Raw genomic sequence first — 10413 nt, forward strand, 5'->3', positions numbered from 1 at the left:
TATATATATATATATATATATATATATATATATATATATATATATATATATATATATATATATGCATATAAGAACGCAGAACATCGACACCATGCCCAACCCTTCTAGGGTAGTAGGGTAGGTGCCGGAGCCCGAGCTTTCAGCCCACAAGACCGTCATTCCCATTAGCCTCCTGTGGACGGGAATGGTAGACCAGAGAGGCCTAACTTCTCCCTACGATCCCCGTGAGGGCGGGGAATGTGGCTAGGCCTGGGGACAGTTGGTCCCGAAGATGAGGAGGTGCTTGTGCCTCCTCCCATGGGAGACTTAGGTCTCAGACACTCCCTAGACAGGGAGCCAAGGCCGGGCCACTACTTGGAAAAGGCCCGGGCCGGGAGAATACCGGCGAATCTTTAATAATAATAATAAGAAGAACGCATTTCTACCTGACAGTTTACGTCATTTGCAAGAAACAAGTTCGCCTCACATAGGTATACCTGGACTAATTTAGTGCCAAGAACTACATGTCAGAAACATCTTTATTATGGAAACCGAAGCCATAGCAACAATGAGAACACTAGCTTAAGACTCTCAAACCTAGCAGAAAGGCCCAACTCGTCCTATAAGTGAGTAAATTTAGTTGCCAAACTGATATAATACGACACCGGGCAAACTGCGGCTTGCGATAAGCTACTCCGTGCCGCTCTCCACACAATATTGGGATTCATTACCATTTTTCCTGAAATTTTATATTAATAATCTATAGTAGTATAGTATGTACCATTATCAGAATATATATATATATATATATATATATATATATATATATATATATATATATATATATATATATATATATATATATATATGTCGTGCCGAATATGTAAAACTGGTCAATTAGCAAGAACTCATTTAAAATTAAGTCTTTTCTGAAATTTTCTTTTATACGTTTAAAGATATATTTTTTTCATTAATGTTAATGTAAAAAAAAATTAATTTTGCACCAAAAGAATCTTAGAAAACTTACCTAACCTTATTATATCAAGAACAATTTATTTTAGCCTGACCCATCTAAATACATTTTAGATTTGTTTACAGTAATTTAATACTAAACAAACACGGTGAAATATTTTTTTCGTTAGGTTCAGAATGATTTTGGCGAAATTATTGCATACACAAATTTTCACTTGTCCTATATGGCAAGATGAGCGTTGCTATTTAAGCCAAGATAGCAAGTTCTGCCTATTCGGCACGACATATATATATATATATATATATATATATATATATATATATATATATATATATATATATATATATATATATATATATATATATATATATTTTATTATCACACTGGCCGATTCCCACCTAGGCAGGGTGGCCCGAAAAAGAAAAACTTTCACCATCATTCACTCCATCACTGTCTTGCCAGAAGGGTGCTTTACACTAGTTTTTAAACTGCAACATTAACACCCCTCCTTCAGAGTGCAGGCACTGTACTTCCCATCTCCAGGACTCAAGTCCGGCCTGCCGGTTTCCCTGAACCCCTTCATAAATGTTACTTTGCTCACACTCCAACAGCACGTCAAGTATTAAAAACCATTTGTCTCCATTCACTCCTATCAAACACGCTCACGCATGCCTGCTGGAAGTCCAAGCCCCTCGCACACAAAACCTCCTTTACCCCCTCCCTCCAACCTTTCCTAGGCCGACCCCTACCCCGCCTTCCTTCCACTACAGACTGATACACTCTTGAAGTCATTCTGTTTCGCTCCATTCTCTCTATATGTCCGAACCACCTCAACAATCCTTCCTAAGCCCTCTGGACAACAGTTTTGGTAATCCCGCACCTCCTCCTAACTTCCAAACTACGAATTCTCTGCATTTTATTCACACAACACATTGCCCTCAGACATGACATCTCCACTGCCTCCAGCCTTCTCCTCGCTGCAACATTCATCACCCATGCTTCACACCCATATAAGAACGTTGGTAAAACTATACTCTCATACATTCCCCTCTTTGCCTCCAAGAACAAAGTTCTTTGTCTCCAGAGACTCCTAAGTGCACTACTCACCCTTTTCCCCTCATCAATTCTATGATTCACTTCATCTTTCATAGACCCATCCGCTGACACGTCCACTCCCAAATATCTGAATACATTCACATCCTCCATACTCTCTCCCTCCAATCTGATATCCAATCTTTCAGCACCTAATCTTTTTGTTATCCTCATAACCTTACTCTTTCCTGTATTCACTTTTAATTTTCTTCTTTTGCATACCCTACCAAATTCATCCACCAATCTCTGCAACTTCTCTTCAGAATCTCCCAAGAGCACAGTGTCATCAGCAAAGAGCAACTGTGACACCTCCCACTTTATGTGTGATTCTTTATCTTTTAACTCCACGCCTCTTGCCAAGACCCTCGCATTTACTTCTCTTACAACCCCATCTATAAATACATTAAATAACCACGGTGACATCACACATCCTTGTCTAAGGCCTACTTTTACTGGGAAATAATTTCCCTCTTTCCAACATACTCTAACTTGAGCCTCACTATCCTCGTAAAAACTCTTCACTGCTTTCAGTAACCTACCTCCTACACCATACACCTGCAACATCTGCCACATTGCCCCCCTATCCACCCTGTCATACGCCTTTTCCAAATCCATAAATGCCACATTATATATGTATGTATATATATATATATGTATATATATATATATGTATGTATATATATATGTATGTATATATAAATATATATATATGTATATATATATATATATATGTAAGTATATATATATATATATATGTATATATATATATATATATATAAGTATATATATATATATATATATGTATGTATATATATATATGTATGTATATATATATATATATACATATATATATATATATATATATATATATATATATATATATATATATATATATATATATATATATATATATATAATAATATTGATACATACTTTGGTACAATAGGTTATTAATAAAAAATTTTAGGAAAAATGTAAATGAAACCCAATATTGTCTCGTGAGCCCCACGGAGTAGTTTCGGGAGCCGCATGCGACTCGCAGCCGCAGTTTGCCCTCCGTTGGTCTATAAACTATGTATATAATTTATATAACTATTTTGAAAATAAGGTAGAACAACATTACATCACTTTATTCAGAGCAAACTAACTTTTTTAACTGAAAATTCCTACTTTGGCTTATATTGAAAAACTACCTGAAATACACGTATTAAGAACAGACCATCAGATGCAACCATCTCTCCGCAAGAAGACAAGATGTGTAACAGAGTGTATGTAAATGTAACTTTTACATGGAGAAGGAAAAATACACTATCTATATTCTGCTCTGTATTTAGTGACTTGTACACTCGAGTGAGCGCAGCTGCGACTCACCAGCTTGTACGAGAATGTACAGCTGTTACTGACAGTGGCAGTGAGTTTTCTCTTGACACACATGCTGCTTCTGTTTGTAACTCATCATAGAAGCACTTTTCTACATTATCCGCGAGAATGACTGGTTACTGGCTGCAATCCTAAGGTAATTAGTGACCAACCAAGTACAGGAAACAGTAGAAGTAAGGTGAGTGAACCACCTTCTCTATCCAGCCTAATTCACTGATAGATATGCCAGATAGATCTCGAAACCCCCTCCTCCCTGCTGATGACTGTTTCTTCCTTATGACAGGGGAAACATAGCTAGCTTTTGTTCACACGGTGTAACTATCACATGGAATAGGGTAGCAGCACACTGCAGATGTATCCAATTACGTTAAAAGATGCTCCTATTTTCATATTTTTCTAAGAAATTTTGGCCGTTTTGCAATTATTACAATTTATTACACATAGGCTGGAAGTCATTTAATACAACCGCTTTCACTGCAATATAGTTTATATATTGATAAAGCCGGCCGTAAATAGGCTAATAATAACCTATATATATTATCTATCAAATATTATTTTAATTTAAGCCAAATATTTACATCTAATTAACTCACTAATGCAATAGAATCTTAAATGTTTTAAATAAATCTAGTCCAGTCAAACTATTTTTTTTAATATATATCACGGAAAATTATTTATAAGAAATATTATGTTACTTCGGACTCATCCATATAAAATCTGCATGTTATCAGTCTGCTCAGTAAGGCAGGATTATAGCTTACAGATGTACAATGCCGACAAGTTGATGAATAAGACATGAGCAGCACCTCCGTATCTTTACTGGTGAGAGATATCACCTACTCAGCAGGCTGATGTAACCACCGCTATTGCTTACTTTCACCTCATGTCTCTATATTAGACTGTAAAAGCCTGCTACGCAGGCTGAACGTCTCTTTATTAATGGTAGCCAGGTACTGCACTAGTGTCTTATTAACGCAGAACTTATCGTGAACGTCAATCTGTGTTCATTGGTCAGCAGTCGATCAACGCAAGAAGACATGATTAGCATTTCTGACAAGATAGTTACAAAGGGCTTAAAATTTTCCAGCATTAACTGAGCCACTCTTTCAAAAATATAACCCTTCCATGTTTCTCCCAGGCAACGTTTCCTCCCATTTTCCCCCATGGTTTCATTTCTTTTCCCAGCCTGACAACCCTTAATGAATTCTCCACCTTCCGTGGACCTTGCTGCGAACAGTCGACCAATCAGCATGCAGACCCAGATCACGTGACAGTAGCTACCATGTACCTTAGAGCAACCACATGACAAGTACACGTATTTTACATCTCTGCCTCTACCTCGGTTGATTACAAGTCTATATACATAAATGTAAAATAAATAAACACAAATAATTAAATACACACACACATTACATATATATACAACACTCAACGAATATAACTCACCCCTGATATCAATCTTTAAGATGGCACTGAATCTGTCACTGGAAGGTCAGCAATGGGATCAGGCAACCTTCCCAGTGCGACTGGGAGGTATACGGGTGCGCAAACCGATCATGGAAAAAATCGCCAAAGCAATGCTCATCAACGCTTCAGGAAAGGACAAAGCTCGTCTCCTAGCGGTGAAGGCACAACATTCAGGAGATTTCCTTCTATTTGTTCCCAATTCGTCCTTGGGCACTCGACTCCACCCACAGGTCATTCTGATTGGCGTTGCTGCTCGCCTAGCCGCTCCCATACTCACTGAACATAGGTGTATTTATGGCAGGGCGACGGCTGATCAATTTGGACTTCATGGTTTCGTGTGTCACACATCAGAAGGGAAGTATGCCAGACATGAAGAGGTCAGCAACATTATAAAGAGAAGCCTCGCCACAGCCTGTTGCCCAGCTGAACGGGAACCCCAAGTACAGAGGTCTGACAGAAGTCAAAAGAGTCCTGATGGAGCCACTGTGCTTCCATGGAAGGATGGTAAGCAGATTGCCTGAGACTACACCTGTGCCGCCACATTGGCAAGACAACTGTTTGCCATACTCCGAGGCTGAAGGAGGTGGAGCTGCCAGCCACAGGGAGACCCAGAAGACTCGCATATATGAAGACCTTCCCCCTTGCTATAATTTCATCCCAATAGGGTCGGAGACCCTTGGAGTATGGGGCAAGTGTGCTCAAAAGTTCCTCAAAGAGCTGGGTGAAAAACTAATCATAGAAACCAAGGAACACAGGGCAGCCAGCTTCCTCTTTCAGAGACTCAGTGTTGCGATCCAGAGGGTAAATTCCTGCAGCATTCTGAGACGCGACCCACCGCCGGGGATCTGGACGAAGTATTCTAGATGTAGCTCTGAGATGTTATCTATGTTGTTTTACTCCCTATTGTATTTTTGTCAATGTATTTTGTCTTTAAATAAAGACTATATATATATATATAATCTATAAATATATATATATATATATTATATATATATACATATATATATATTATATATATATACATATATATATATATATATATGTCGTGCCGAATATGTAAAACTGGTCAATTAGCAAGAACTCATTTAAAATTTAGTCCTTTCTGAAATTTTCTCTTATACGCTTAAAGATATATTTTTTTCATTAATGTTGATGTAAAAATTTATAATTTTGCACCAAAAGAATCTTAGAAAACTTACCTAACCTTATTATAACAAAAACAATTAATTTTAGCCTAACCCAACTAAATATATTTTAGATTTGTTTACAATAATTTAATACTAAACAAACACAGTGAAATATATTTTTTTCGTTAGGATCAGAATGATTTTGGCGAAATTATTGCATACACAAATTTTCGCTTGTCCTATATGGCAAGATGAGCGTTGCTGTTTAAGCCAAGATCGCAAGTTCTGCCTATTCGGCACGACATTATATATATATATATATATATATATATATATATATATATATATATATATATATATATATATATATATACATATATATATACATATATATATATATATATATATATATATATATACATATATATATATATGTATATATATATATATATATATATATATATATATATATATATATATATATATATATATATATATATATATATATATATATATATATATATATATATATATATATATATATATATATATATATATATATATATATATATATATATATATATGTCGTGCCGAACATGTAAAACTGGTCAATTAGCAAGAACTCATTTAAAATTAAGTCCTTTTTAAAATTTTCTCTAATACGTTTAAAGATATATTTTTTTCATTAATGTTATTGTAAAAAATTTTAATTTTGCTCCAAAAGAATCTTAGAAAACTTACCTAACCTTATTATAAAAAGAACAATTTATTTTAGCCTAACGCATCTAAATATATTTTAGATTTGTTTACAATAATTTAATACTAAACAAACACAGTGAAATATATTTTTTTCGTTATGTTCAGAATGATTTTGGCGAAATTATTACATACACAAATTTTCACTTGTCCTATATGGCAAGATGAGCGTTGCTATTTAAGCCAATATCGCAAGTTCTGCCTATTCGGCACGACATATATATATATATATATATATATATATATATATATATATATATATATATATATATATATATATATATATATATATATATATATATATATATATATAAATGCAGCAGCGAGGAGACGGTTGGAGGCAGTGGAGATGTCCTGTCTAAGGGCAATGTGTGGTGTAAATATTATGCAGAAAATTCGGAGTGTGGAAATTAGGAGAAGGTGTGGAGTTAATAAAAGCATTAGTCAGAGGGCAGAAGAGGGGTTGTTGAGGTGGTTTGGTCATTTAGAGAGAATGGATCAAAGTAGAATGACATGGAAAGCATATAAATCTATAGGGGAAGGAAAGAGGGGTAGGGGTCGTCCTCGAAAGGGTTGGAAAGAGGGGGTAAAGGAGGTTTTGTGGGCGAGGGGCTTGGACTTCCAGCAAGCGTACATGAGCGTGTTAGATAGGAGTGAATGGAGACGAATGATACTTGGGACCTGACGATCTGTTGGAGTGTGAGCAGGGTAATATTTAGTGAAGGGATTCAGGGAAACCGGTTATTTTCATATAGTCGGACTTGAGTCCTGGAAATGGGAAGTACAATGCCTGCACTTTAAAGGAGGGGTTTGGGATATTGGCAGTTTGGAGGGATATGTTGTGTATCTTTATACGTATATGCTTCTAAGCTGTTGTATTCTGAGCACCTATGCAAAAGCAGTGATAATGTGTGAGTGTGGTGAAAGTGTTGAATGATGATGAAAGTATTTTCTTTTTGGGGATTTTCTTTCTTTTTTGGGTCACCCTGCCTCGGTGGGAGACGACCAACTTGTTGAAATATATATATATAGATATATATATATATATATATATATATATATATATATATATATATATATATATATATATATTGTTAACACATCGGCCGAGTCCCTCCAAGGTATTGTCCAGTGTGGGTAGATTGGCAAAGCACTGCGTACCTTGTTCCAAGGTTCGTAGGTTCGAGTCTCCTTCAGCCAGAGATCTGTGTTTGTGTATATTTCGCCTGTTCTTGCGAATTCCTTCCATTGTTAATATCTCTAGTAAGGCTGATGCATGAAGGGGATAAGATGAAAAGCTGTAAGCCTTCTCCCTGAAAGCTGGCTGCCTTGGATCAAAGTCTAGCGCAAGTTGGACTCCAAGGTATTGTCCAGTGTGGGTAGATTGGTAAAGCACTGCGTACCTTGTTCCAAGGTTCGTAGGTTCGAGTCTCCTTCAGCCAGAGATCAGTGTTTGTATATATATATATATATATATATATATATATATATATATATATATATATATATATATATATATGTCGTGCCGAATAGGCAGAACCTGCGATCTTGGCTTAAATAGCAACGCTCATCTTGCCATATAAGATAAGCGAAAATTTGTGTATGCAATAATTTCGCCAAAATCATTCTGAACCTAACGAAAAAAATATATTTCATTGTGTTTATTTAGTATTAAATTATTGTAAACAAATCTAAAATATATTTAGTTGGGTTAGGCTAAAATAAATTGCGCTTGTTATAATAAGGTTAGGTAAGTTTTCTAAGATTCTTTTGGTGCAAAATTAAAAATGTTTACATTAACATTAATGAAAAAATATATCTTTAAACGTATAAGAGAAAATTTCGGATAGAACTTAATTTTAAATGAGTTCTTGCTAATTAACCAGTTTTACATAATCGGCACGACATATATATATATATATATATATATATATATATATATATATATATATATATATATATATATATATATATATATATAAAATATATACATATATATATATATATTTATATATATATATATATATATATATATATATATATATATATATATATATATATATATATATATATATATATATATATATATTATATATATATATATATATATATATATATATATATATATATATTTATATATATATATATATATATATATATATATATATATATATATATGTATATATATATATATATACATATATATATATATATATATATATATATATATATATATATATATATATATATATATATATATATATATAATAATGGTATACTTCTTAGGAATAAATTATGCATCGTAATGTAATGTCTCTGAGTCTGTTCTCGGATGCTCATAATATCCGCTTGTGATTGGTTATTAGGTATCCTAAACTACTTTGATTTCGCCACCGGCTTCATTCTCAGGAATGAAGAGCACTGGATAGCATCGTTGCAAACATGGCTGAAGTGGTTGCTAACCTGATTCAGTTAGTCAGGAAGTACCAAGGACCCCATCCTGACTTCCATCCTAAAAAAATAAGTAATCAGGTAGTCCACGAAGAAGAAAGTTAGCAATGGAGGCACCGCCAAGGACACATTCAAACAGTATCCTGTTAAGTGATGCGATAGATCTGGGATACTCTAACAGTGAAGTGCAGTACTGTGACTATGCAGTGATATCAAATTCATTGCCAAATAGTGTTCGGAGAAAAGCGGAGTGCTGAGACACTGGCTTTTGCGTCTTTTATTGAGCACTAGAAGTGCCTTCGGTGCTGAATCTAGTGATACTGTTTTGTGATCTTATTAATTTATAATGGATTTTAATGATCTTTATTATGTGTTTGTGCCTTACCATTGTTGATTTCTGCAAATAATCTCCATGTCCTCTTGTTAAACTATTAAAGTTGCTGTTGTTTTATTTCTGTTTTTTCTTCAGCCTACCATATATCCCTGGGCATCAGTCCAGGTGCGTAATAAATGATATAAGGAGTGGGACTGTTGAACAGTGACCGTAAGATGAATGAGCAAGAGATGAGAGAGTGCAGCTGAACCTGGGGTAATTTACCAGAAAAAGACCCCACTGTGTAAAATTACTGCCGTAAGTTGCAGAATCTTTGCAACTCACTAGAGTTACACTAATTATTCAGGGCTACGCAACATATTAAGCTCTTGTACTGTGGTCAAGATTACACTGATCTTGTACACGACGTTCACCCATGCTATGTGGGCGTTCACCCCAGCAGCACTCTTCAGATAAGTATACACGCACACACACACACACACACACACACACACACACACACACACACACACACACACACACAAACAAACACACACACACACACACCAATATGACAAAGCTCAGAGAGCAGAGAGAGAGAGGACTTAGTAGCGATCAATGAAGAGGCGGGGCCAGGAGCTAAGTCTTGACCCCTGCAACCACAATTAGGTGAGTACACCAAGCACGTCTCCGGAAGCACACATCAACAAGATAACTGCTGCAGCATATGGGCGCCTGGCAAACCTGAGAATAGCGTTCCGATACCTCAGTAAGAAATCGCTCAAAACATTGTACACCGTGTACGTCAGGCCCATAATGGACTATGCAGCACCAGTTTGGAACCCACACCTGGTCAAGCACGTCCAGAAATTAGA

Source organism: Cherax quadricarinatus, chromosome 1 (assembly GCF_038502225.1).
Source record: "Cherax quadricarinatus isolate ZL_2023a chromosome 1, ASM3850222v1, whole genome shotgun sequence".
In the NCBI taxonomy this organism is placed as follows: Eukaryota; Metazoa; Arthropoda; class Malacostraca; order Decapoda; family Parastacidae; genus Cherax; species Cherax quadricarinatus.